The following is a 27,500-nucleotide window of genomic DNA, read 5'->3' on the forward strand; positions in this document are numbered from 1 at the left end:
CTAAAGTCCGGGACACACCAGCGCGCCGCAGACAGTCCCTGCTAACACGAAACGTTGTGGCAACGTTGTGCGTTAGCTGGGGTGCCACACCAGACCGGAACTATATATTACAAAACGAACACATTGTCTTGATAAAACAGCTGTAATTGAGTGCCTGACACGCCAGTCAAGCGCAATCTTGAGAAGGTGTGCATTTCAGTAAGGATTTCAATTGACATGCAGTATGAAACTGAAAGGAGGTTGCATCACTATGATGCATAACATTGCATGTATTGTATTTTCAAGTGTGTGCATTCATCCTGTTGTCATTTTGTTTTGAAAGCAGAAGAATCATTCAACAGGTTGCTGAGACAAATGTAAACCAGTAAAACATATGAAGAGAAACAAACCTTGAATATAAGTTCAGTTGTTTAAACATTTGACAAACTATGGTGAGGGGGTAAGAAAACACACAAATCCAGCAGCTCCTGTATTTCAATACACCAGAACCCAATATTATTGGCGAGTCGGGAAGTCCATCTTCACAGTTCGAGGGCAGGCATCATTTCAGTAATTTCATCCCGTTGCATTCACATCCGTGCCTTGAATGAGATTGAATGTGATCTTTGCTCTCAAGTATGTTCCCAAGTTTTACACTTTCGTGCTTTGCATGAATGGGAATGGAACCGTGTGTGTTGAATGAGGCTCCTTGTGAGCACTGAACTTTGTCCGGTGGAGTTCCTTTTTGTGTTGCTGTAATTGTGTCATTTCTCGATGAGAAAGATTAGGCAACATTTAGTCACTTCTAGCCATGATGCTCAATTTATTTACGAATGTACCCTAGTTACTAGGGACCGTTTACGTTGGAGAACAAGATCTATTGTATGCCTGTGTATTTGGGGAAGTCAAATCTGAAATAATGATGAAATTGCGTGTATCCAAAGTTAAAACTCGTGATTTGTCGCCCTCTGGTGTGTAAAAGATGCAAAAGCTTACAGCACCTGGTATTCCCAGGCAGTCTCCCATCCAAGTACTGACCAGGACCGAGCCTGCTTAGCTTCCGAGATCGGACGAGATCGGGCGTATTCAGGCTAGTATGGCCGTAAGCCAGGAAGGCTGTCCCTGACGCTCTACTTAAAGGGAAGGCAATATCCGTTTCTGCCGCTCATACTTGCAGTTGAACTGTCTCTCTACTCTAAAGTCCGGGACACACCAGCGCGCCGCAGACAGTCCCTGCTAACACGAAACGTTGTGGCAACGTTGTGCGTTAGCTGGGGTGCCACACCAGACCGGAACTATATTTTACAAAACGAACACATTGTCTTGATAATACAGCTGTAATTGAGTGCCTGACACGCCAGTCAAGCGCAATCTTGAGAAGGTGTGCATTTCAATAAGGATTTCAATTGACATGCAGTATGAAACTGAAAGGAGGTTGCATCACTATGATGCATAACATTGCATGTATTGTATTTTCAAGTGTGTGCATTCATCCTGTTGTCATTTTGTTTTGAAAGCAGAAGAATCATTTTTGCTGAGGTTGCTGAGACAAATGTAAACCAGTAAAACATATGAAGAGAAACAAACCTTGAATATAAGTTCAGTTGTTTAAACATTTGACAAACTATGGTGAGGGGGTAAGAAAACACACAAATCCAGCAGCTCCTGTATTTCAATACACCAGAACCCAATATTATTGGCGAGTCGGGTAGTCCATCATCACAGTTCGAGGGCAGGCATCATTTCAGTAATTTCATCCCGTTGCATTCACATCCGTGCCTTGAATGAGATTGAATGTGATCTTTGTTCTCAAGTATGTTCCCAAGTTTTACACTTTCGTGCTTTGCATGAATGGGAATGGAACCGTGTGTGTTGAATGAGGCTCCTTGTGAGCACTGATCTTTGTCCGGTGGAGTTCCTTTTTGTGTTGCTGTAATTGTGTCATTTCTCGATGAGAAAGATTAGGCAACATTTAGTCACTTCTAGCCATGATGCTCAATTTATTTACGAATGTACCCTAGTTACTAGGGACCGTTTACGTAGGAGAACAAGATCTATTGTATGCCTGTGTATTTGGGGAAGTCAAATCTGAAATAATGATGAAATTGCGTGTATCCAAAGTTAAAACTCGTGATTTGTCGCCCTCTGGAGTGTAAAAGATGCAAAAGCTTACAGCACCTGGTATTCCCAGGCGGTCTCCCATCCAAGTACTGACCAGGCCCGAGCCTGCTTAGCTTCCGAGATCTGACGAGATCGGGCGTATTCAGGATAGTATGGCCGTAAGCCAGGGAGGCTGTCCCTGACGCTCTACTTAAAGGGAAGGCAATATCCGTTTCTGCCGTTCATACTTACAGTTGAACTGTCTCTCTACTCTAAAGCCCGGGACACACCAGCGCGCCGCAGACAGTCCCTGCTAACACGCCACGTTGTGGCAACATTGTGGCAACGTTGTGCGTTAGCTGGGGTGCCACACCAGACCGGAACTATATTTTACAAAACGAACACATTGTCTTGATAATACAGCTGTAATTGAGTGCCTGACACGCCAGTCAAGCGCAATCTTGTGAAGGTGTGCATTTCAGTAAGGATTTCAATTGACATGCAGTATGAAACTGAAAGGAGGTTGCATCACTATGATGCATAACATTGCATGTATTGTATTTTCAAGTGTGTGCATTCATCCTGTTGTCATTTTGTTTTGAAAGCAGAAGAATCATTCAACAGGTTGCTGAGACAAATGTAAACCAGTAAAACATATGAAGAGAAACAAACCTTGAATATAAGTTCAGTTGTTTAAACATTTGACAAACTATGGTGAGGGGGTAAGAAAACACACAAATCCAGCAGCTCCTGTATTTCAATACACCAGAACCCAATATTATTGGCGAGTCGGGTAGTCCATCATCACAGTTCGAGGGCAGGCATCATTTCAGTAATTTCATCCCGTTGCATTCACATCCGTGCCTTGAATGAGATTGAATGTGATCTTTGTTCTCAAGTATGTTCCCAAGTTTTACACTTTCGTGCTTTGCATGAATGGGAATGGAACCGTGTGTGTTGAATGAGGCTCCTTGTGAGCACTGAACTTTGTCCGGTGGAGTTCCTTTTTGTGTTGCTGTAATTGTGTCATTTCTCGATGAGAAAGATTAGGCAACATTTAGTCACTTCTAGCCATGATGCTCAATTTATTTACGAATGTACCCTAGTTACTAGGGACCGTTTACGTTGGAGAACAAGATCTATTGTATGCCTGTGTATTTGGGGAAGTCAAATCTGAAATAATGATGAAATTGCGTGTATCCAAAGTTAAAACTCGTGATTTGTCGCCCTCTGGTGTGTAAAAGATGCAAAAGCTTACAGCACCTGGTATTCCCAGGCGGTCTCCCATCCAAGTACTGACCAGGCCCGAGCCTGCTTAGCTTCCGAGATCGGACGAGATCGGGCGTATTCAGGCTAGTATGGCCGTAAGCCAGGGAGGCTGTCCCTGACGCTCTACTTAAAGGGAAGGCAATATCCGTTTCTGCCGCTCATACTTGCAAATGAACTGTCTCTCTACTCTAAAGTCCGGGACACACCAGCGCGCCGCAGACAGTCCCTGCTAACATGAAACGTTGTGGCAACGTTGTGCGTCAGCTGGGGTGCCAAACCAGACTGGAACTATATTTTACAAAACGAACACATTGTCTTGATAAAACAGCTGTAATTGAGTGCCTGACACGGCAGTCAAGCGCAATCTTGAGAAGGTGTGCATTTCAGTAAGGATTTCAATTGACATGCAGTATGAAACTGAAATGAGGTTGCATCACTATGATGCATAACATTGCATGTATTGTATTTTCAAGTGTGTACATTCATCCTGTTGTCATTTTGTTTTGAAAGCAGAAGAATCATTCAACAGGTTGCTGAGACAAATGTAAACCAGTAAAACATATGAAGAGAAACAAACCTTGAATATAAGTTCAGTTGTTTAAACATTTGACAAACTATGGTGAGGGGGTAAGAAAACACACAAATCCAGCAGCTCCTGTATTTCAATACACCAGAACCCAATATTATTGGCGAGTCGGGTAGTCCATCATCACAGTTCGAGGGCAGGCATCATTTCAGTAATTTCATCCCGTTGCATTCACATCCGTGCCTTGAATGAGATTGAATGTGATCTTTGCTCTCAAGTATTTTCCCAAGTTTTACACTTTCGTGCTTTGCATGAATGGGAATGGAACCGTGTGTGTTGAATGAGGCTCCTTGTGAGCACTGAACTTTGTCCGGTGGAGTTCCTTTTTGTGTTGGTGTAATTGTGTCATTTCTCGATGAGAAAGATTAGGCAACATTTAGTCACTTCTAGCCATGATGCTCAATTTATTTACGAATGTACACTAGTTACTAGGGACCGTTTACGTTGGAGAACAAGATCTATTGTATGCCTGTGTATTTGGGGAAGTCAAATCTGAAATAATGATGAAATTGCGTGTATCCAAAGTTAAAACTCGTGATTTGTCGCCCTTTGGTGTGTAAAAGATGCAAAAGCTTACAGCACCTGGTATTCCCAGGGGGTCTCCCATCCAAGTACTGACCAGGCCCGAGCCTGCTTAGCTTCCGAGATCGGACGAGATCGGGCGTATTCAGGCTAGTATGGCCGTAAGCCAGGGAGGCTGTCCCTGACGCGCTACTTAAAGGGAAGGCAATATCCGTTTCTGCCGTTCATACTTACAGTTGAACTGTCTCTCTACTCTAAAGCCCGGGACACACCAGCGCGCCGCAGACAGTCCCTGCTAACACGCCACGTTGTGGCAACATTGTGGCAACGTTGTGCGTTAGCTGGGGTGCCACACCAGACCGGAACTATATATTACAAAACGAACACATTGTCTTGATAAAACAGCTGTAATTGAGTGCCTGACACGCCAGTCAAGCGCAATCTTGAGAAGGTGTGCATTTCAGTAAGGATTTCAATTGACATGCAGTATGAAACTGAAAGGAGGTTGCATCACTATGATGCATAACATTGCATGTATTGTATTTTCAAGTGTGTGCATTCATCCTGTTGTCATTTTGTTTTGAAAGCAGAAGAATCATTCAACAGGTTGCTGAGACAAATGTAAACCAGTAAAACATATGAAGAGAAACAAACCTTGAATATAAGTTCAGTTGTTTAAACATTTGACAAACTATGGTGAGGGGGTAAGAAAACACACAAATCCAGCAGCTCCTGTATTTCAATACACCAGAACCCAATATTATTGGCGAGTCGGGTAGTCCATCATCACAGTTCGAGGGCAGGCATCATTTCAGTAATTTCATCCCGTTGCATTCACATCCGTGCCTTGAATGAGATTGAATGTGATCTTTGCTCTCAAGTATTTTCCCAAGTTTTACACTTTCGTGCTTTGCATGAATGGGAATGGAACCGTGTGTGTTGAATGAGGCTCCTTGTGAGCACTGAACTTTGTCCGGTGGAGTTCCTTTTTGTGTTGGTGTAATTGTGTCATTTCTCGATGAGAAAGATTAGGCAACATTTAGTCACTTCTAGCCATGATGCTCAATTTATTTACGAATGTACACTAGTTACTAGGGACCGTTTACGTTGGAGAACAAGATCTATTGTATGCCTGTGTATTTGGGGAAGTCAAATCTGAAATAATGATGAAATTGCGTGTATCCAAAGTTAAAACTCGTGATTTGTCGCCCTTTGGTGTGTAAAAGATGCAAAAGCTTACAGCACCTGGTATTCCCAGGGGGTCTCCCATCCAAGTACTGACCAGGCCCAAGCCTGCTTAGCTTCCGAGATCGGACGAGATCGGGCGTATTCAGGCTAGTATGGCCGTAAGCCAGGGAGGCTGTCCCTGACGCGCTACTTAAAGGGAAGGCAATATCCGTTTCTGCCGTTCATACTTACAGTTGAACTGTCTCTCTACTCTAAAGCCCGGGACACACCAGCGCGCCGCAGACAGTCCCTGCTAACACGCCACGTTGTGGCAACATTGTGGCAACGTTGTGCGTTAGCTGGGGTGCCACACCAGACCGGAACTATATATTACAAAACGAACACATTGTCTTGATAAAACAGCTGTAATTGAGTGCCTGACACGCCAGTCAAGCGCAATCTTGAGAAGGTGTGCATTTCAGTAAGGATTTCAATTGACATGCAGTATGAAACTGAAAGGAGGTTGCATCACTATGATGCATAACATTGCATGTATTGTATTTTCAAGTGTGTGCATTCATCCTGTTGTCATTTTGTTTTGAAAGCAGAAGAATCATTCAACAGGTTGCTGAGACAAATGTAAACCAGTAAAACATATGAAGAGAAACAAACCTTGAATATAAGTTCAGTTGTTTAAACATTTGACAAACTATGGTGAGGGGGTAAGAAAACACACAAATCCAGCAGCTCCTGTATTTCAATACACCAGAACCCAATATTATTGGCGAGTCGGGTAGTCCATCATCACAGTTCGAGGGCAGGCATCATTTCAGTAATTTCATCCCGTTGCATTCACATCCGTGCCTTGAATGAGATTGAATGTGATCTTTGCTCTCAAGTATTTTCCCAAGTTTTACACTTTCGTGCTTTGCATGAATGGGAATGGAACCGTGTGTGTTGAATGAGGCTCCTTGTGAGCACTGAACTTTGTCCGGTGGAGTTCCTTTTTGTGTTGGTGTAATTGTGTCATTTCTCGATGAGAAAGATTAGGCAACATTTAGTCACTTCTAGCCATGATGCTCAATTTATTTACGAATGTACACTAGTTACTAGGGACCGTTTACGTTGGAGAACAAGATCTATTGTATGCCTGTGTATTTGGGGAAGTCAAATCTGAAATAATGATGAAATTGCGTGTATCCAAAGTTAAAACTCGTGATTTGTCGCCCTTTGGTGTGTAAAAGATGCAAAAGCTTACAGCACCTGGTATTCCCAGGGGGTCTCCCATCCAAGTACTGACCAGGCCCAAGCCTGCTTAGCTTCCGAGATCGGACGAGATCGGGCGTATTCAGGCTAGTATGGCCGTAAGCCAGGGAGGCTGTCCCTGACGCGCTACTTAAAGGGAAGGCAATATCCGTTTCTGCCGTTCATACTTACAGTTGAACTGTCTCTCTACTCTAAAGCCCGGGACACACCAGCGCGCCGCAGACAGTCCCTGCTAACACGCCACGTTGTGGCAACATTGTGGCAACGTTGTGCGTTAGCTGGGGTGCCACACCAGACCGGAACTATATATTACAAAACGAACACATTGTCTTGATAAAACAGCTGTAATTGAGTGCCTGACACGCCAGTCAAGCGCAATCTTGAGAAGGTGTGCATTTCAGTAAGGATTTCAATTGACATGCAGTATGAAACTGAAAGGAGGTTGCATCACTATGATGCATAACATTGCATGTATTGTATTTTCAAGTGTGTGCATTCATCCTGTTGTCATTTTGTTTTGAAAGCAGAAGAATCATTCAACAGGTTGCTGAGACAAATGTAAACCAGTAAAACATATGAAGAGAAACAAACCTTGAATATAAGTTCAGTTGTTTAAACATTTGACAAACTATGGTGAGGGGGTAAGAAAACACACAAATCCAGCAGCTCCTGTATTTCAATACACCAGAACCCAATATTATTGGCGAGTCGGGTAGTCCATCATCACAGTTCGAGGGCAGGCATCATTTCAGTAATTTCATCCCGTTGCATTCACATCCGTGCCTTGAATGAGATTGAATGTGATCTTTGCTCTCAAGTATGTTCCCAAGTTTTACACTTTCGTGCTTTGCATGAATGGGAATGGAACCGTGTGTGTTGAATGAGGCTCCTTGTGAGCACTGAACTTTGTCCGGTGGAGTTCCTTTTTGTGTTGCTGTAATTGTGTCATTTCTCGATGAGAAAGATTAGGCAACATTTAGTCACTTCTAGCCATGATGCTCAATTTATTTACAAATGTACACTAGTTACTAGGGACCGTTTACGTTGGAGAACAAGATCTATTGTATGCCTGTGTATTTGGGGAAGTCAAATCTGAAATAATGATGAAATTGCGTGTATCCAAAGTTAAAACTTGTGATTTGTCGCCCTTTGGTGTGTAAAAGATGCAAAAGCTTACAGCACCTGGTATTCCCAGGCGGTCTCCCATCCAAGTACTGACCAGGCCCGAGCCTGCTTAGCTTCCGAGATCGGACGAGATCGGGCGTATTCAGGCTAGTATGGCCGTAAGCCAGGGAGGCTGTCCCTGACGCTCTACTTAAAGGGAAGGCAATATCCGTTTCTGCCGCTCATACTTGCAGTTGAACTGTCTCTCTACTCTAAAGTCCGGGACACACCAGCGCGCCGCAGACAGTCCCTGCTAACACGAAACGTTGTGGCAACGTTGTGCGTTAGCTGGGGTGCCACACCAGACCGGAACTATATATTACAAAACGAACACATTGTCTTGATAATACAGCTGTAATTGAGTGCCTGACACGCCAGTCAAGCGCAATCTTGAGAAGGTGTGCATTTCAGTAAGGATTTCAATTGACATGCAGTATGAAACTGAAAGGAGGTTGCATCACTATGATGCATAACATTGCATGTATTGTATTTTCAAGTGTGTGCATTCATCCTGTTGTCATTTTGTTTTGAAAGCAGAAGAATCATTCTTGCTGAGGTTGCTGAGACAAATGTAAACCAGTAAAACATATGAAGAGAAACAAACCTTGAATATAAGTTCAGTTGTTTAAACATTTGACAAACTATGGTGAGGGGGTAAGAAAACACACAAATCCAGCAGCTCCTGTATTTCAATACACCAGAACCCAATATTATTGGCGAGTCGGGTAGTCCATCATCACAGTTCGAGGGCAGGCATCATTTCAGTAATTTCATCCCGTTGCATTCACATCCGTGCCTTGAATGAGATTGAATGTGATCTTTGCTCTCAAGTATGTTCCCAAGTTTTACACTTTCGTGCTTTGCATGAATGGGAATGGAACCGTGTGTGTTGAATGAGGCTCCTTGTGAGCACTGAACTTTGTCCGGTGGAGTTCCTTTTTGTGTTGCTGTAATTGTGTCATTTCTCGATGAGAAAGATTAGGCAACATTTAGTCACTTCTAGCCATGATGCTCAATTTATTTACGAATGTACCCTAGTTACTAGGGACCGTTTACGTTGGAGAACAAGATCTATTGTATGCCTGTGTATTTGGGGAAGTAAAATCTGAAATATTGATGAAATTGCGTGTATCCAAAGTTAAAACTCGTGATTTGTCGCCCTCTGGTGTGTAAAAGATGCAAAAGCTTACAGCACCTGGTATTCCAAGGCGGTCTCCCATCCAAGTACTGACCAGGCCCAAACCTGCTTGACTTCCGAGATCGGACGAGATCGGGCGTATTCAGGCTAGTATGGCCGTAAGCCAGGGAGGCTGTCCCTGACGCTCTACTTAAAGGGAAGGCAATATCCGTTTCTGCCGCTCATACTTGCAGTTGAACTGTCTCTCTACTCTAAAGTCCGGGACACACCAGCGCGCCGCAGGCAGTCCCTGCTAACACGAAACGTTGTGGCAACGTTGTGCGTTAGCTGGGGTGCCACACCAGACCGGAACTATATTTTACAAAACGAACACATTGTCTTGATAATACAGCTGTAATTGAGTGCCTGACACGCCAGTCAAGCGCAATCTTGAGAAGGTGTGCATTTCAGTAAGGATTTCAATTGACATGCAGTATGAAACTGAAAGGAGGTTGCATCACTATGATGCATAACATTGCATGTATTGTATTTTCAAGTGTGTGCATTCATCCTGTTGTCATTTTGTTTTGAAAGCAGAAGAATCATTCAACAGGTTGCTGAGACAAATGTAAACCAGTAAAACATATGAAGAGAAACAAACCTTGAATATAAGTTCAGTTGTTTAAACATTTGACAAACTATGGTGAGGGGGTAAGAAAACACACAAATCCAGCAGCTCCTGTATTTCAATACACCAGAACCCAATATTATTGGCGAGTCGGGTAGTCCATCATCACAGTTCGAGGGCAGGCATCATTTCAGTAATTTCATCCCGTTGCATTCACATCCGTGCCTTGAATGAGATTGAATGTGATCTTTGCTCTCAAGTATGTTCCCAAGTTTTACACTTTCGTGCTTTGCATGAATGGGAATGGAACCGTGTGTGTTGAATGAGGCTCCTTGTGAGCACTGAACTTTGTCCGGTGGAGTTCCTTTTTGTGTTGCTGTAATTGTGTCATTTCTCGATGAGAAAGATTAGGCAACATTTAGTCACTTCTAGCCATGATGCTCAATTTATTTACGAATGTACCCTAGTTACTAGGGACCGTTTACGTTGGAGAACAAGATCTATTGTATGCCTGTGTATTTGGGGAAGTAAAATCTGAAATAATGATGAAATTGTGTGTATCCAAAGTTAAAACTCGTGATATGTCGCCCTCTAGTTTATTAAAAGGTGCAAGAGCTTACAGCACCTGGTATTCCCAGGCAGTCTCCCATCCAAGTACTGACCAGGCCCGAGCCTGCTTGGCTTCCGAGATCGGACGAGATCGGGCGTATTCAGGCTAGTATGGCCGTAAGGCAGGAAGGCTGTCCCTGACGCTCTACTTAAAGGGAAGGCAATATCCGTTTCTGCCGTTCATACTTACAGTTGAACTGTCTCTCTACTCTAAAGCCCGGGACACACCAGCGCGCCGCAGACAGTCCCTGCTAACACGCCACGTTGTGGCAACATTGTGGCAACGTTGTGCGTTAGCTGGGGTGCCACACCAGACCGGAACTATATATTACAAAACGAACACATTGTCTTGATAAAACAGCTGTAATTGAGTGCCTGACACTCCTGTCAAGCGCAATCTTGAGAAGGTGTGCATTTCAGTAAGGATTTCAATTGACATTCAGTATGAAACTGAAAGGAGGTTGCATCACTATGATGCATAACATTGCATGTATTGTATTTTCAAGTGTGTGCATTCATCCTGTTGTCATTTTGTTTTGAAAGCAGAAGAATCATTCAACAGGTTGCTGAGACAAATGTAAACCAGTAAAACATTTTAAGAGAAACAAACCTTGAATATAAGTTCAGTTGTTTAAACATTTGACAAACTATGGTGAGGGGGTAAGAAAACACACAAATCCAGCAGCTCCTGTATTTCAAAACACCAGAACCCAATATTATTGGCGAGTCGGGTAGTCAATCATCACAGTTCGAGGGCAGGCATCATTTCAGTAATTTCATCCCGGTGCATTCACATCCGTGCCTTGAATGAGATTGAATGTGATCTTTGCTCTCAAGTATGTTCCCAAGTTTTACACTTTCGTGCTTTGCATGAATGGGAATGGAACCGTGTGTGTTGAATGAGGCTCCTTGTGAGCACTGAACTTTGTCCGGTGGAGTTCCTTTTTGTGTTGCTGTAATTGTGTCATTTCTCGATGAGAAAGATTAGGCAACATTTAGTCACTTCTAGCCATGATGCTCAATTTATTTACGAATGTACCCTAGTTACTAGGGACCGTTTACGTTGGAGAACAAGATCTATTGTATGCCTGTGTATTTGGGGAAGTCAAATCTGAAATAATGATGAAATTGCGTGTATCCAAAGTTAAAACTCGTGATTTGTCGCCCTCTGGTGTGTAAAAGATGCAAAAGCTTACAGCACCTGGTATTCCCAGGCGGTCTCCCATCCAAGGACTGACCAGGCCCGAGCCTGCTTAGCTTCCGAGATCGGACGAGATCGGGCTTATTCAGGCTAGTATGGCCGTAAGCCAGGGAGGCTGTCCCTGACGCTCTACTTAAAGGGAAGGCAATATCCGTTTCTGCCGCTCATACTTGCAGTTGAACTGTCTCTCTACTCTAAATTCCGGGACACACCAGCGCGCCGCAGACAGTCCCTGCTAACACGAAACGTTGTGGCAACGTTGTGCGTTAGCTGGGGTGCCACACCAGACCGGAACTATATTTTACAAAACGAACACATTGTCTTGATAATACAGCTGTAATTGAGTGCCTGACACGCCAGTCAAGCGCAATCTTGAGAAGGTGTGCATTTCAGTAAGGATTTCAATTGACATGCAGTATGAAACTGAAAGGAGGTTGCATCACTATGATGCATAACATTGCATGTATTGTATTTTCAAGTGTGTGCATTCATCCTGTTGTCATTTTGTTTTGAAAGCAGAAGAATCATTCAACAGGTTGCTGAGACAAATGTAAACCAGTAAAACATATGAAGAGAAACAAACCTTGAATATAAGTTCAGTTGTTTAAACATTTGACAAACTATGGTGAGGGGGTAAGAAAACACACAAATCCAGCAGCTCCTGTATTTCAATACACCAGAACCCAATATTATTGGCGAGTCGGGTAGTCCATCATCACAGTTCGAGGGCAGGCATCATTTCAGTAATTTCATCCCGTTGCATTCACATCCGTGCCTTGAATGAGATTGAATGTGATCTTTGCTCTCAAGTATGTTCCCAAGTTTTACACTTTCGTGCTTTGCATGAATGGGAATGGAACCGTGTGTGTTGAATGAGGCTCCTTGTGAGCACTGAACTTTGTCCGGTGGAGTTCTTTTTGTGTTGCTGTAATTGTGTCATTTCTCGATGAGAAAGATTAGGCAACATTTAGTCACTTCTAGCCATGATGCTCAATTTATTTACGAATGTACCCTAGTTACTAGGGACCGTTTACATTGGAGAACAAGATCTATTGTATGCCTGTGTATTTGGGGAAGTAAAATCTGAAATAATGATGAAATTGTGTGTATCCAAAGTTAAAACTCGTGATTTGTCGCCCTCTGGTGTGTAAAAGGTGCAGAAGCTTACAGCACCTGGTATTCCCAGGCGGTCTCCCATCCAAGTACTGACCAGACCCGAGCCTGCTTGGCTTCCGAGATCGGACGAGATCGGGCGTATTCAGGCTAGTATAGCCGTAAGCCAGGGAGGCTGTCCCTGACGCTCTAGTTAAAGGGAAGGCAATATCCGTTTCTGCCGTTCATACTTACAGTTGAACTGTCTCTCTACTCTAAAGCCCGGGACACACCAGCGCGCCGCAGACAGTCCCTGCTAACACGCCACGTTGTGGCAACGTTGTGGCAGCGTTGTGCGTTAGCTGGGGTGCCACACCAGACCGGAACTATATTTTACAAAACGAACACATTGTCTTGATAAAACAGCTGTAATTGAGTGCCTGACACGCCAGTCAAGCGCAATCTTGAGAAGGTGTGCATTTCAGTAAGGATTTCAATTGACATGCAGTATGAAACTGAAAGGAGGTTGCATCACTATGATGCATAACATTGCATGTATTGTATTTTCAAGTGTGTGCATTCATCCTGTTGTCATTTTGTTTTGAAAGCAGAAGAATCATTCAACAGGTTGCTGAGACAAATGTAAACCAGTAAAACATATGAAGAGAAACAAACCTTGAATATAAGTTCAGTTGTTTAAACATTTGACAAACTATGGTGAGGGGGTAAGAAAACACACAAATCCAGCAGCTCCTGTATTTCAATACACCAGAACCCAATATTATTGGCAAGTCGGGTAGTCCATCTTCACAGTTCGAGGGCAGTCATCATTTCAGTAATTTCATCCCGTTGCATTCACATCCGTGCCTTGAATGAGATTGAATGTGATCTTTGCTCTCAAGTATGTTCCCAAGTTTTACACTTTCGTGCTTTGCATGAATGGGAATGGAACCGTGTGTGTTGAATGAGGCTCCTTGTGAGCACTGAACTTTGTCCGGTGGAGTTCTTTATTGTGTTGCTGTAATTGTCTCATTTCTTTATGAGAAAGATTAGGCAACATTTAGTCACTTCTAGCCATGATGCTCAATTTATTTACGAATGTACCCTAGTTACTAGGGACCGTTTACGTTGGAGAACAAGATCTATTGTATGCCTGTGTATTTGGGGAAGTCAAATCTGAAATAATGATGAAATTGCGTGTATCCAAAGTTAAAACTCGTGATTTGTCGCCCTCTGGTGTGTAAAAGATGCAAAAGCTTACAGCACCAGGTATTCCCAGGCGGTCTCCCATCCAAGTACTGACCAGGAACGAGCCTGCTTAGCTTCCGAGATCGGACGAGATCGGGCGTATTCAGGCTAGTATGGCCGTAAGCCAGGGAGGCTGTCCCTGACGCTCTACTTAAAGGGAAGGCAATATCCGTTTCTGCCGTTCATACTTACAGTTGAACTGTCTCTCTACTGTAAAGCCCGGGACACACCAGCGCGCCGCAGACAGTCCCTGCTAACACGCCACGTTGTGGCAACATTGTGCGTTAGCTGGGGTGCCACACCAGACCGGAACTATATATTACAAAACGAACACGTTGTCTTGATAAAACAGCTGTAATTGAGTGCCTGACACGCCAGTCAAGCGCAATCTTGAGAAGGTGTGCATTTCAGTAAGGATTTCAATTGACATGCAGTATGAAACTGAAAGGAGGTTGCATCACTATGATGCATAACATTGCATGTATTGTATTTTCAAGTGTGTGCATTCATCCTGTTGTCATTTTGTTTTGAAAGCAGAAGAATCATTCAACAGGTTGCTGAGACAAATGTAAACCAGTAAAACATATGAAGAGAAACAAACCTTGAATATAAGTTCAGTTGTTTAAACATTTGACAAACTATGGTGAGGGGGTAAAAAAACACACAAATCCAGCAGCTCCTGTATTTCAATACACCAGAACCCAATATTATTGGCGAGTCGGGTATTCCAACATCACAGTTCGAGGGCAGGCATCATTTCAGTAATTTCATCCCGTTGCATTCACATCCGTGCCTTGAATGAGATTGAATGTGATCTTTGCTCTCAAGTATGTTCCCAAGTTTTACACTTTCGTGCATTGCATGAATGGGAATGGAACCGTGTGTGTTGAATGAGGCTCCTTGTGAGCACTGAACTTTGTCCGGTGGAGTTCCTTTTTGTGTTGCTGTAATTGTGTCATTTCTCGATGAGAAAGATTAGGCAACATTTAGTCACTTCTAGCCATGATGCTCAATTTATTTACGAATGTACCCTAGTTACTAGGGACCGTTTACGTTGGAGAACAAGATCTATTGTATGCCTGTGTATTTGGGGAAGTAAAATCTGAAATAATGATGAAATTGCGTGTATCCAAAGTTAAAACTCGTGATTTGTCGCCCTCTGGTGTGTAAAAGATGCAAAAGCTTACAGCACCTGGTATTCCCAGGCGGTCTCCCATCCAAGTACTGACCTGGCCCAAGCCTGCTTAGCTTCCGAGATCGGGCGTATTCAGGCTAGTATGGCCGTAAGCCAGGAATGCTGTCCCTGACACTCTACTTAAAGGGAAGGCAATATCCGTTTCTGCCGTTCATACTTACAGTTGAACTGTCTCTCTACTCTAAAGCCCGGGACACACCAGCGCGCCGCAGACAGTCCCTGCTAACACGCCACGTTGTGGCAACATTGTGGCAACGTTGTGCGTTAGCTGGGGTGCCACACCAGACCGGAACTATATATTACAAAACGAACACGTTGTCTTGATAAAACAGCTGTAATTGAGTGCCTGACACGCCAGTCAAGCGCAATCTTGAGAAGGTGTGCATTTCAGTAAGGATTTCAATTGACATGCAGTATGAAACTGAAAGGAGGTTGCATCACTATGATGCATAACATTGCATGTATTGTATTTTCAAGTGTGTGCATTCATCCTGTTGTCATTTTGTTTTGAAAGCAGAAGAATCATTCAACAGGTTGCTGAGACAAATGTAAACCAGTAAAACATATGAAGAGAAACAAACCTTGAATATAAGTTCAGTTGTTTAAACATTTGACAAACTATGGTGAGGGGGTAAAAAAACACACAAATCCAGCAGCTCCTGTATTTCAATACACCAGAACCCAATATTATTGGCGAGTCGGGTAGTCCATCATCACAGTTCGAGGGCAGGCATCATTTCAGTAATTTCATCCCGTTGCATTCACATCCGTGCCTTGAATGAGATTGAATGTGATCTTTGCTCTCAAGTATGTTCCCAAGTTTTACACTTTCGTGCATTGCATGAATGGGAATGGAACCGTGTGTGTTGAATGAGGCTCCTTGTGAGCACTGAACTTTGTCCGGTGGAGTTCCTTTTTGTGTTGCTGTAATTGTGTCATTTCTCGATGAGAAAGATTAGGCAACATTTAGTCACTTCTAGCCATGATGCTCAATTTATTTACGAATGTACCCTAGTTACTAGGGACCGTTTACGTTGGAGAACAAGATCTATTGTATGCCTGTGTATTTGGGGAAGTCAAATCTGAAATAATGATGAAATTGCGTGTATCCAAAGTTAAAACTCGTGATTTGTCGCCCTCTGGTGTGTAAAAGATGCAAAAGCTTACAGCACCCGGTATTCCCAGGCAGTCTCCCATCCAAGTACTGACCAGGCCCGAGCCTGCTTAGCTTCCGAGATCGGACGAGATCGGGCGTATTCAGGCTAGTATGGCCGTAAGCCAGGGAGGCTGTCCCTGACGCTCTACTTAAAGGGAAGGCAATATCAGTTTCTGCCGTTCATACTTACAGTTGAACTGTCACTCTACTCTAAAGCCCGGGACAAACCAGCGCGCCGCAGACAGTCCCTGCTAACACGAAACGTTGTGGCAACGTTGTGCGTTAGCTGGGGTGCCACACCAGACCGGAACTATGTATTACAAAACGAACACATTGTCTTGATAATACAGCTGTAATTGAGTGCCTGACACGCCAGTCAAGCGCAATCTTGAGAAGGTGTGCATTTCAGTAAGGATTTCAATTGACATGCAGTATGAAACTGAAAGGAGGTTGCATCACTATGATGCATAACATTGCATGTATTGTATTTTCAAGTGTGTGCATTCATCCTGTTGTCATTTTGTTTTGAAAGCAGAAGAATCATTCAACAGGTTGCTGAGACAAATGTAAACCAGTAAAACATATGAAGAGAAACAAACCTTGAATATAAGTTCAGTTGTTTAAACATTTGACAAACTATGGTGAGGGGGTAAGAAAACACACAAATCCAGCAGCTCCTGTATTTCAATACACCAGAACCCAATATTATTGGCGAGTCGGGTAGTCCATCATCACAGTTCGAGGGCAGGCATCATTTCAGTAATTTCATCCCGTTGCATTCACATCCGTGCCTTGAATGAGATTGAATGTGATCTTTGCTCTCAAGTATGTTCCCAAGTTTTACACTTTCGTGCTTTGCATGAATGGGAATGGAACCGTGTGTGTTGAATGAGGCTCCTTGTGAGCACTGAACTTTGTCCGGTGGAGTTCCTTTTTGTGTTGCTGTAATTGTGTCATTTCTCGATGAGAAAGATTAGGCAACATTTAGTCACTTCTAGCCATGATGCTCAATTTATTTACGAATGTACCCTAGTTACTAGGGACCGTTTCCGTTGGAGAACAAGATCTATTGTATGCCTGTGTATTTGGGGAAGTCAAATCTGAAATAATGATGAAATTGCGTGTATCCAAAGTTAAAACTCGTGATTTGTCGCCCTCTGGTGTGTAAAAGATGCAAAAGCTTACAGCACCTGGTATTCCCAGGCGGTCTCCCATCCAAGTACTGACCAGGCCCGAGCCTGCTTAGCTTCCGAGATCGGACGAGATCGCGCGTATTCAGGCTAGTATGGCCGTAAGCCAGGAATGCTGTCCCTGACGCTCTACTTAAAGGGAAGGCAATATCCGTTTCTGCCGTTCATACTTACAGTTGAACTGTCTCTCTACTCTAAAGTCCGGGACACACCAGCGCGCCGCAGACAGTCCCTGCTAACACGAAACGTTGTGGCAACGTTGTGCGTTAGCTGGGGTGCCACACCAGACCGGAACTATATTTTACAAAACGAACACATTGTCTTGATAATACAGCTGTAATTGAGTGCCTGACACGCCAGTCAAGCGCAATCTTGAGAAGGTGTGCATTTCAGTAAGGATTTCAATTGACATGCAGTATGAAACTGAAAGGAGGTTGCATCACTATGATGCATAACATTGCATGTATTGTATTTTCAAGTGTGTGCATTCATCCTGTTGTCATTTTGTTTTGAAAGCAGAAGAATCATTCAACAGGTTGCTGAGACAAATGTAAACCAGTAAAACATATGAAGAGAAACAAACCTTGAATATAAGTTCAGTTGTTTAAACATTTGACAAACTATGGTGAGGGGGTAAGAAAACACACAAATCCAGCAGCTCCTGTATTTCAATACACCAGAACCCAATATTATTGGCGAGTCGGGTAGTCCATCATCACAGTTCGAGGGCAGGCATCATTTCAGTAATTTCATCCCGTTGCATTCACATCCGTGCCTTGAATGAGATTGAATGTGATCTTTGCTCTCAAGTATGTTCCCAAGTTTTACACTTTCGTGCTTTGCATGAATGGGAATGGAACCGTGTGTGTTGAATGAGGCTCCTTGTGAGCACTGAACTTTGTCCGGTGGAGTTCCTTTTTGTGTTGCTGTAATTGTGTCATTTCTCGATGAGAAAGATTAGGCAACATTTAGTCACTTCTAGCCATGATGCTCAATTTATTTACGAATGTACCCTAGTTACTAGGGACCGTTTACGTTGGAGAACAAGATCTATTGTATGCCTGTGTATTTGGGGAAGTCAAATCTGAAATAATGATGAAATTGCGTGTATCCAAAGTTAAAACTCGTGATTTGTCGCCCTCTGGTGTGTAAAAGATGCAAAAGCTTACAGCACCTGGTAATCCCAGGCGGTCTCCCATCCAAGTACTGACCAGGCCCGAGCCTGCTTAGCTTCCGAGATCGGGCGTATTCAGGCTAGTATGGCCGTAAGCCAGGGAGGCTGTCCCTGACGCTCTACTTAAAGGGAAGGCAATATCCGTTTCTGCCGCTGATACTTGCAAATGAACTGTCTCTCTACTCTAAAGTCCGGGACACACCAGCGCGCCGCAGACAGTCCCTGCTAACACGAAACGTTGTGGCAACGTTGTGGCAACGTTGTGCGTTAGCTGGGGTGCCACACCAGACCGGAACTATATTTTACAAAACGAACACATTGTCTTGATAATACAGCTGTAATTGAGTGCCTGACACGGCAGTCAAGCGCAATCTTGAGAAGGTGTGCATTTCAGTAAGGATTTCAATTGACATGCAGTATGAAACTGAAAGGAGGTTGCATCACTATGATGCATAACATTGCATGTATTGTATTTTCAAGTGTGTGCATTCATCCTGTTGTCATTTTGTTTTGAAAGCAGAAGAATCATTCAACAGGTTGCTGAGACAAATGTAAACCAGTAAAACATATGAAGAGAAACAAACCTTGAATATAAGTTCAGTTGTTTAAACATTTGACAAACTATGGTGAGGGGGTAAGAAAACACACAAATCCAGCAGCTCCTGTATTTCAATACACCAGAACCCAATATTATTGGCGAGTCGGGTAGTCCATCATCACAGTTCGAGGGCAGGCATCATTTCAGTAATTTCATCCCGTTGCATTCACATCCGTGCCTTGAATGAGATTGAATGTGATCTTTGCTCTCAAGTATGTTCCCAAGTTTTACACTTTCGTGCTTTGCATGAATGGGAATGGAACCGTGTGTGTTGAATGAGGCTCCTTGTGAGCACTGAACTTTGTCCGGTGGAGTTCCTTTTTGTGTTGCTGTAATTGTGTCATTTCTCGATGAGAAAGATTAGGCAACATTTAGTCACTTCTAGCCATGATGCTCAATTTATTTACGAATGTACCCTAGTTACTAGGGACCGTTTACGTTGGAGAACAAGATCTATTGTATGCCTGTGTATTTGGGGAAGTCAAATCTGAAATAATGATGAAATTGCGTGTATCCAAAGTTAAAACTCGTGATTTGTCGCCCTCTGGTGTGTAAAAGATGCAAAAGCTTACAGCACCTGGTATTCCCAGGCGGTCTACCATCCAAGTACTGACCAGGCCCGAGCCTGCTTAGCTTCCGAGATCGGGCGTATTCAGGCTAGTATGGCCGTAAGCCAGGGAGGCTGTCCCTGACGCTCTACTTAAAGGGAAGGCAATATCCGTTTCTGCCGCTCATACTTGCAAATGAACTGTCTCTCTACTCTAAAGTCCGGGACACACCAGCGCGCCGCAGACAGTCCCTGCTAACACGAAACGTTGTGGCAACGTTGTGCGTTAGCTGGGGTGCCACACCAGACCGGAACTATATTTTACAAAACGAACACATTGTCTTGATAATACAGCTGTAATTGAGTGCCTGACACGCCAGTCAAGCGCAATCTTGAGAAGGTGTGCATTTCAGTAAGGATTTCAATTGACATGCAGTATGAAACTGAAAGGAGGTTGCATCACTATGATGCATAACATTGCATGTATTGTATTTTCAAGTGTGTGCATTCATCCTGTTGTCATTTTGTTTTGAAAGCAGAAGAATCATTCAACAGGTTGCTGAGACAAATGTAAACCAGTAAAACATATGAAGAGAAATAAACCTTGAATATAAGTTCAGTTGTTTAAACATTTGACAAACTATGGTGAGGGGGTAAGAAAACACACAAATCCAGCAGCTCCTGTATTTCAATACACCAGAACCCAATATTATTGGCGAGTCGGGTAGTCCATCATCACAGTTCGAGGGCAGGCATCATTTCAGTAATTTCATCCCGTTGCATTCACATCCGTGCCTTGAATGAGATTGAATGTGATCTTTGCTGTCAAGTATGTTCCCAAGTTTTACACTTTCGTGCTTTGCATGAATGGGAATGGAACCGTGTGTGTTGAATGAGGCTCCTTGTGAGCACTGAACTTTGTCCGGTGGAGTTCCTTTTTGTGTTGCTGTAATTGTGTCATTTCTCGATGAGAAAGATTAGGCAACATTTAGTCACTTCTAGCCATGATGCTCAATTTATTTACGAATGTACCCTAGTTACTAGGGACCGTTTACGTTGGAGAACAAGATCTATTGTATGCCTGTGTATTTGGGGAAGTCAAATCTGAAATAATGATGAAATTGCGTGTATCCAAAGTTAAAACTCGTGATTTGTCGCCCTCTGGTGTGTAAAAGATGCAAAAGCTTACAGCACCTGGTATTCCCAGGTGGTCTCCCATCCAAGTACTGACCAGGCCCGAGCCTGCTTAGCTTCCGAGATCGGACGAGATCGGGCGTATTCAGACTAGTATGGCCGTAAGCCAGGGAGGCTGTCCCTGACCCTCTACTTAAAGGGAAGGCTATATCCGTTTCTGCCACTCATACTTGCAGTTGAACTGTCTCTCTACTCTAAAGTCCGGGACACACCAGCACGCTGCAGACAGTCCCTGCTAACACGAAACGTTGTGGCAACGTTGTGCGTTAGCTGGGGTGCCACACCAGACCGGAACTATATTTTACAAAACGAACACATTGTCTTGATAATACAGCTGTAATTGAGTGCCTGACACGCCAGTCAAGCGCAATCTTGAGAAGGTGTGCATTTCAGTAAGGATTTCAATTGACATGCAGTATGAAACTGAAAGGAGGTTGCATCACTATGATGCATAACATTGCATGTATTGTATTTTCAAGTGTGTGCATTCATCCTGTTGTCATTTTGTTTTGAAAGCAGAAGAATCATTTTTGCTGAGGTTGCTGAGACAAATGTAAACCAGTAAAACATATGAAGAGAAACAAACCTTGAATATAAGTTCAGTTGTTTAAACATTTGACAAACTATGGTGAGGGGGTAAGAAAACACACAAATCCAGCAGCTCCTGTATTTCAATACACCAGAACCCAATATTATTGGCGAGTCGGGTAGTCCATCATCACAGTTCGAGGGCAGGCATCATTTCAGTAATTTCATCCCGTTGCATTCACATCCGTGCCTTGAATGAGATTGAATGTGATCTTTGCTCTCAAGTATGTTCCCAGGTTTTACACTTTCTTGCTTTGCATGAATGGGAATGGAACCGTGTGTGTTGAATGAGGCTCCTTGTGAGCACTGAACTTTGTCCGGTGGAGTTCCTTTTTGTGTTGCTGTAATTGTGTCATTTCTCGATGAGAAAGATTAGGCAACATTTAGTCACTTCTAGCCATGATGCTCAATTTATTTACGAATGTACCCTAGTTACTAGGGACCGTTTACGTTGGAGAACAAGATCTATTGTATGCCTGTGTATTTGGGGAAGTCAAATCTGAAATAATGATGAAATTGCGTGTATCCAAAGTTAAAACTCGTGATTTGTCGCCCTCTGGTGTGTAAAAGATGCCAAAGCCTACAGCACCTGGTATTCCCAGGCGGTCTCCCATCCAAGTACTGACCAGGCCCGAGCCTGCTTAGCTTCCGAGATCGGACGAGATCGGGCGTATTCAGGCTAGTATGGCCGTAAGCCAGGGAGGCTGTCCCTGACGCTCTACTTAAAGGGAAGGCAATATCCGTTTCTGCTGTTCATACTTACAGTTGAACTGTCTCTCTACTCTAAAGCCCGGGACACACCAGCGCGCCGCAGACAGTCTCTGCTAACACGCCACGTTGTGGCAACATTGTGGCAACGTTGTGCGTTAGCTGGGGTGCCACACCAGACCGGAACTATATATTACAAAACGAACACATTCTCTTGATAAAACAGCTGTAATTGAGTGCCTGACACGCCAGTCAAGCGCAATCTTGAGTAGGTGTGCATTTCAGTAAGGATTTCAATTGACATGCAGTATGAAACTGAAAGGAGGTTGCATCACTATGATGCATAACATTGCATGTATTGTATTTTCAAGTGTGTGCATTCATCCTGTTGTCATTTTGTTTTGAAAGCAGAAGAATCATTCAACAGGTTGCTGAGACAAATGTAAACCAGTAAAACATATGAAGAGAAACAAACCTTGAATATAAGTTCAGTTGTTTAAACATTTGACAAACTATGGTGAGGGGGTAAGAAAACACACAAATCCAGCAGCTCCTGTATTTCAATACACCAGAACCCAATATTATTGGCGAGTCGGGTAGTCCATCATCACAGTTCGAGGGCAGGCATCATTTCAGTAATTTCATCCCGTTGCATTCACATCCGTGCCTTGAATGAGATTGAATGTGATCTTTGCTCTCAAGTATGTTCCCAGGTTTTACACTTTCTTGCTTTGCATGAATGGGAATGGAACCGTGTGTGTTGAATGAGGCTCCTTGTGAGCACTGAACTTTGTCCGGTGGAGTTCCTTTTTGTGTTGCTGTAATTGTGTCATTTCTCGATGAGAAAGATTAGGCAACATTTAGTCACTTCTAGCCATGATGCTCAATTTATTTACGAATGTACCCTAGTTACTAGGGACCGTTTACGTTGGAGAACAAGATCTATTGTATGCCTGTGTATTTGGGGAAGTCAAATCTGAAATAATGATGAAATTGCGTGTATCCAAAGTTAAAACTCGTGATTTGTCGCCCTCTGGTGTGTAAAAGATGCCAAAGCCTACAGCACCTGGTATTCCCAGGCGGTCTCCCATCCAAGTACTGACCAGGCCCGAGCCTGCTTAGCTTCCGAGATCGGACGAGATCGGGCGTATTCAGGCTAGTATGGCCGTAAGCCAGGAAGGCTGTCCCTGACGCTCTACTTAAAGGGAAGGCAATATCCGTTTCTGCTGTTCATACTTACAGTTGAACTGTCTCTCTACTCTAAAGCCCGGGACACACCAGCGCGCCGCAGACAGTCCCTGCTAACACGCCACGTTGTGGCAACATTGTGGCAACGTTGTGCGTTAGCTGGGGTGCCACACCAGACCGGAACTATATATTACAAAACGAACACATTCTCTTGATAAAACAGCTGTAATTGAGTGCCTGACACGCCAGTCAAGCGCAATCTTGAGTAGGTGTGCATTTCAGTAAGGATTTCAATTGACATGCAGTATGAAACTGAAAGGAGGTTGCATCACTATGATGCATAACATTGCATGTATTGTATTTTCAAGTGTGTGCATTCATCCTGTTGTCATTTTGTTTTGAAAGCAGAAGAATCATTCAACAGGTTGCTGAGACAAATGTAAACCAGTAAAACATATGAAGAGAAACAAACCTTGAATATAAGTTCAGTTGTTTAAACATTTGACAAACTATGGTGAGGGGGTTAGAAAACACACAAATCCAGCAGCTCCTGTATTTCAATACACCAGAACCCAATATTATTGGCGAGTCGGGTAGTCCATCATCACAGTTCGAGGGCAGGCATCATTTCAGTAATTTCATCCCGTTGCATTCACATTCGTGCCTTGAATGAGATTGAATGTGATCTTTGCTCTCAAGTATGTTCCCAAGTTTTACACTTTCGTGCTTTGCATGAATGGGAATGGAACCGTGTGTGTTGAATGAGGCTCCTTGTGAGCACTGAACTTTGTCCGGTGGAGTTCCTTTTTGTGTTGCTGTAATTGTGTCATTTCTCGATGAGAAAGATTAGGCAACATTTAGTCTCTTCTAGCCATGATGCTCAATTTATTTACGAATGTACCCTAGTTACTAGGGACCGTTTACGTTGGAGAACAAGATCTATTGTATGCCTGTGTATTTGGGGAAGTCAAATCTGAAATAATGATGAAATTGCGTGTATCCAAAGTTAAAACTCGTGATTTGTCGCCCTCTGGTGTGTAAAAGATGCAAAAGCTTACAGCACCTGGTATTCCCAGGTGGTCTCCCATCCAAGTACTGACCAGGCCCGAGCCTGCTTAGCTTCCGAGATCAGACGAGATCGGGCGTATTCAGGCTAGTATGGCCGTAAGCCAGGAAGGCTGTCCCTGACGCTCTACTTAAAGGGAAGGCAATATCCGTTTCTGCCGCTCATACTTGCAGTTGAACTGTCTCTCTACTCTAAAGTCCGGGACACACCAGCACGCCGCAGACAGTCCCTGCTAACACGAAACGTTGTGGCAACGTTGTGCGTTAGCTGGGGTGCCACACCAGACCGGAACTATATATTACAAAACGAACACATTCTCTTGATAAAACAGCTGTAATTGAGTGCCTGACACGCCAGTCAAGCGCAATCTTGAGAAGGTGTGCATTTCAGTAAGGATTTCAATTGACATGCAGTATGAAACTGAAAGGAGGTTGCATCACTATGATGCATAACATTGCATGTATTGTATTTTCAAGTGTGTGCATTCATCCTGTTGTCATTTTGTTTTGAAAGCAGAAGAATCATTCAACAGGTTGCTGAGACAAATGTAAACCAGTAAAACATATGAAGAGAAACAAACCTTGAATATAAGTTCAGTTGTTTAAACATTTGACAAACTATGGTGAGGGGGTAAGAAAACACACAAATCCAGCAGCTCCTGTATTTCAATACACCAGAACCCAATATTATTGGCGAGTCGGGTAGTCCATCATCACAGTTCGAGGGCAGGCATCATTTCAGTAATTTCATCCCGTTGCATTCACATCCGTGCCTTGAATGAGATTGAATGTGATCTTTGCTCTCAAGTATGTTCCCAAGTTTTACACTTTCGTGCTTTGCATGAATGGGAATGGAACCGTGTGTGTTGAATGAGGCTCCTTGTGAGCACTGAACTTTGTCCGGTGGAGTTCCTTTTTGTGTTGCTGTAATTGTGTCATTTCTCGATGAGAAAGATTAGGCAACATTTAGTCACTTCTAGCCATGATGCTCAATTTATTTACGAATGTACCCTAGTTACTAGGGACCGTTTACGTTGGAGAACAAGATCTATTGTATGCCTGTGTATTTGGGGAAGTCAAATCTGAAATAATGATGAAATTGCGTGTATCCAAAGTTAAAACTCGTGATTTGTCGCCCTCTGGTGTGTAAAAGATGCAAAAGCTTACAGCACCTGTTATTCCCAGGCGGTCTCCCATCCAAGTACTGACCAGGCCCGAGCCTGCTTGGCTTCCGAGATCGGACGAGATCGGGCGTATTCAGGCTAGTATGGCCGTAAGCCAGGGAGGCTCTCCCTGACGCTCTACTTAAAGGGAAGGCAATATCCGTTTCTGCCGCTCATACTTGCAGTTGAACTGTCTCTCTACTCTAAAGTCCGGGACACACCAGCGCGCCGCAGACAGTCCCTGCTAACACGAAACGTTGTGGCAACGTTGTGCGTTAGCTGGGGTGCCACACCAGACCGGAACTATATATTACAAAACGAACACATTGTCTTGATAAAACAGCTGTAATTGAGTGCCTGACACGCCAGTCAAGCGCAATCTTGAGAAGGTGTGCATTTCAGTAAGGATTTCAATTGACATGCAGTATGAAACTGAAAGGAGGTTGCATCACTATGATGCATAACATTGCATGTATTGTATTTTCAAGTGTGTGCATTCATCCTGTTGTCATTTTGTTTTGAAAGCAGAAGAATCATTCAACAGGTTGCTGAGACAAATGTAAACCAGTAAAACATATGAAGAGAAACAAACCTTGAATATAAGTTCAGTTGTTTAAACATTTGACAAACTATGGTGAGGGGGTAAGAAAACACACAAATCCAGCAGCTCCTGTATTTCAATACACCAGAACCCAATATTATTGGCGAGTCGGGTAGTCCATCATCACAGTTCGAGGGCAGGCATCATTTCAGTAATTTCATCCCGTTGCATTCACATCCGTGCCTTGAATGAGATTGAATGTGATCTTTGCTCTCAAGTATGTTCCCAGGTTTTACACTTTCGTGCTTTGCATGAATGGGAATGGAACCGTGTGTGTTGAATGAGGCTCCTTGTGAGCACTGAACTTTGTCCGGTGGAGTTCCTTTTTGTGTTGCTGTAATTGTGTCATTTCTCGATGAGAAAGATTAGGCAACATTTAGTCACTTCTAGCCATGATGCTCAATTTATTTACGAATGTACCCTAGTTACTAGGGACCGTTTACGTTGGAGAACAAGATCTATTGTATGCCTGTGTATTTGGGGAAGTCAAATCTGAAATAATGATGAAATTGCGTGTATCCAAAGTTAAAACTCGTGATTTGTCGCCCTCTGGTGTGTAAAAGATGCCAAAGCCTACAGCACCTGGTATTCCCAGGCGGTCTCCCATCCAAGTACTGACCAGGCCCGAGCCTGCTTAGCTTCCGAGATCGGACGAGATCGGGCGTATTCAGGCTAGTATGGCCGTAAGCCAGGGAGGCTGTCCCTGACGCTCTACTTAAAGGGAAGGCAATATCCGTTTCTGCTGTTCATACTTACAGTTGAACTGTCTCTCTACTCTAAAGCCCGGGACACACCAGCGCGCCGCAGACAGTCTCTGCTAACACGCCACGTTGTGGCAACATTGTGGCAACGTTGTGCGTTAGCTGGGGTGCCACACCAGACCGGAACTATATATTACAAAACGAACACATTCTCTTGATAAAACAGCTGTAATTGAGTGCCTGACACGCCAGTCAAGCGCAATCTTGAGTAGGTGTGCATTTCAGTAAGGATTTCAATTGACATGCAGTATGAAACTGAAAGGAGGTTGCATCACTATGATGCATAACATTGCATGTATTGTATTTTCAAGTGTGTGCATTCATCCTGTTGTCATTTTGTTTTGAAAGCAGAAGAATCATTCAACAGGTTGCTGAGACAAATGTAAACCAGTAAAACATATGAAGAGAAACAAACCTTGAATAT

The 27,500-nt window shown here is 43.5% G+C and overlaps 20 non-coding genes and 3 pseudogenes across 20 annotated transcripts; all 23 read right to left on the reverse strand.

Annotated features, from left to right (window-relative positions):
* Positions 1–968: 968 nt before the first annotated feature.
* LOC136757113 (5S ribosomal RNA) lies at positions 969–1,087 on the reverse strand. Its single transcript, XR_010819156.1, has one exon. It is a non-coding gene; the product is annotated as a 5S ribosomal RNA (ribosomal RNA).
* Positions 1,088–2,145: 1,058 nt separating this feature from the next.
* On the reverse strand, positions 2,146–2,264 carry LOC136756984 (5S ribosomal RNA). The gene has a single exon (XR_010819033.1). It is a non-coding gene; the product is annotated as a 5S ribosomal RNA (ribosomal RNA).
* A 1,066-nt stretch (positions 2,265–3,330) lies between these two features.
* Positions 3,331–3,449, reverse strand: LOC136757911 (5S ribosomal RNA). Its single transcript, XR_010819724.1, has one exon. It is a non-coding gene; the product is annotated as a 5S ribosomal RNA (ribosomal RNA).
* A 1,055-nt stretch (positions 3,450–4,504) lies between these two features.
* Positions 4,505–4,623, reverse strand: LOC136755830 (5S ribosomal RNA). Its single transcript, XR_010817941.1, has one exon. It is a non-coding gene; the product is annotated as a 5S ribosomal RNA (ribosomal RNA).
* A 1,066-nt stretch (positions 4,624–5,689) lies between these two features.
* LOC136755779 (5S ribosomal RNA) lies at positions 5,690–5,808 on the reverse strand. Its single transcript, XR_010817892.1, has one exon. It is a non-coding gene; the product is annotated as a 5S ribosomal RNA (ribosomal RNA).
* A 1,066-nt stretch (positions 5,809–6,874) lies between these two features.
* LOC136755790 (5S ribosomal RNA) lies at positions 6,875–6,993 on the reverse strand. Its single transcript, XR_010817903.1, has one exon. It is a non-coding gene; the product is annotated as a 5S ribosomal RNA (ribosomal RNA).
* A 1,066-nt stretch (positions 6,994–8,059) lies between these two features.
* Positions 8,060–8,178, reverse strand: LOC136757912 (5S ribosomal RNA). Its single transcript, XR_010819725.1, has one exon. It is a non-coding gene; the product is annotated as a 5S ribosomal RNA (ribosomal RNA).
* Positions 8,179–9,236: 1,058 nt separating this feature from the next.
* On the reverse strand, positions 9,237–9,355 carry LOC136756961 (5S ribosomal RNA). Its single transcript, XR_010819011.1, has one exon. It is a non-coding gene; the product is annotated as a 5S ribosomal RNA (ribosomal RNA).
* Positions 9,356–10,411: 1,056 nt separating this feature from the next.
* Positions 10,412–10,530, reverse strand: LOC136757287 (5S ribosomal RNA). The gene has a single exon (XR_010819322.1). It is a non-coding gene; the product is annotated as a 5S ribosomal RNA (ribosomal RNA).
* Positions 10,531–11,596: 1,066 nt separating this feature from the next.
* LOC136757248 (5S ribosomal RNA) lies at positions 11,597–11,715 on the reverse strand. Its single transcript, XR_010819285.1, has one exon. It is a non-coding gene; the product is annotated as a 5S ribosomal RNA (ribosomal RNA).
* Positions 11,716–12,769: 1,054 nt separating this feature from the next.
* Positions 12,770–12,888, reverse strand: LOC136757150 (5S ribosomal RNA). The gene has a single exon (XR_010819191.1). It is a non-coding gene; the product is annotated as a 5S ribosomal RNA (ribosomal RNA).
* A 1,066-nt stretch (positions 12,889–13,954) lies between these two features.
* On the reverse strand, positions 13,955–14,073 carry LOC136757313 (5S ribosomal RNA). The gene has a single exon (XR_010819347.1). It is a non-coding gene; the product is annotated as a 5S ribosomal RNA (ribosomal RNA).
* A 1,055-nt stretch (positions 14,074–15,128) lies between these two features.
* On the reverse strand, positions 15,129–15,237 carry LOC136757539 (uncharacterized; annotated as a pseudogene).
* Positions 15,238–16,303: 1,066 nt separating this feature from the next.
* Positions 16,304–16,422, reverse strand: LOC136756641 (5S ribosomal RNA). Its single transcript, XR_010818710.1, has one exon. It is a non-coding gene; the product is annotated as a 5S ribosomal RNA (ribosomal RNA).
* Positions 16,423–17,477: 1,055 nt separating this feature from the next.
* Positions 17,478–17,596, reverse strand: LOC136756546 (5S ribosomal RNA). The gene has a single exon (XR_010818623.1). It is a non-coding gene; the product is annotated as a 5S ribosomal RNA (ribosomal RNA).
* Positions 17,597–18,651: 1,055 nt separating this feature from the next.
* Positions 18,652–18,760, reverse strand: LOC136757715 (uncharacterized; annotated as a pseudogene).
* Positions 18,761–19,826: 1,066 nt separating this feature from the next.
* On the reverse strand, positions 19,827–19,935 carry LOC136757680 (uncharacterized; annotated as a pseudogene).
* A 1,055-nt stretch (positions 19,936–20,990) lies between these two features.
* LOC136755993 (5S ribosomal RNA) lies at positions 20,991–21,109 on the reverse strand. The gene has a single exon (XR_010818100.1). It is a non-coding gene; the product is annotated as a 5S ribosomal RNA (ribosomal RNA).
* Positions 21,110–22,167: 1,058 nt separating this feature from the next.
* On the reverse strand, positions 22,168–22,286 carry LOC136756023 (5S ribosomal RNA). Its single transcript, XR_010818129.1, has one exon. It is a non-coding gene; the product is annotated as a 5S ribosomal RNA (ribosomal RNA).
* Positions 22,287–23,352: 1,066 nt separating this feature from the next.
* Positions 23,353–23,471, reverse strand: LOC136756024 (5S ribosomal RNA). Its single transcript, XR_010818130.1, has one exon. It is a non-coding gene; the product is annotated as a 5S ribosomal RNA (ribosomal RNA).
* A 1,066-nt stretch (positions 23,472–24,537) lies between these two features.
* LOC136755886 (5S ribosomal RNA) lies at positions 24,538–24,656 on the reverse strand. Its single transcript, XR_010817996.1, has one exon. It is a non-coding gene; the product is annotated as a 5S ribosomal RNA (ribosomal RNA).
* Positions 24,657–25,711: 1,055 nt separating this feature from the next.
* Positions 25,712–25,830, reverse strand: LOC136756822 (5S ribosomal RNA). The gene has a single exon (XR_010818880.1). It is a non-coding gene; the product is annotated as a 5S ribosomal RNA (ribosomal RNA).
* A 1,055-nt stretch (positions 25,831–26,885) lies between these two features.
* Positions 26,886–27,004, reverse strand: LOC136756026 (5S ribosomal RNA). Its single transcript, XR_010818132.1, has one exon. It is a non-coding gene; the product is annotated as a 5S ribosomal RNA (ribosomal RNA).
* Positions 27,005–27,500: the final 496 nt, after the last annotated feature.

The sequence above is a fragment of the Amia ocellicauda genome, chromosome 8, assembly GCF_036373705.1.
Source record: "Amia ocellicauda isolate fAmiCal2 chromosome 8, fAmiCal2.hap1, whole genome shotgun sequence".
Classification (NCBI taxonomy): Eukaryota; Metazoa; Chordata; class Actinopteri; order Amiiformes; family Amiidae; genus Amia; species Amia ocellicauda.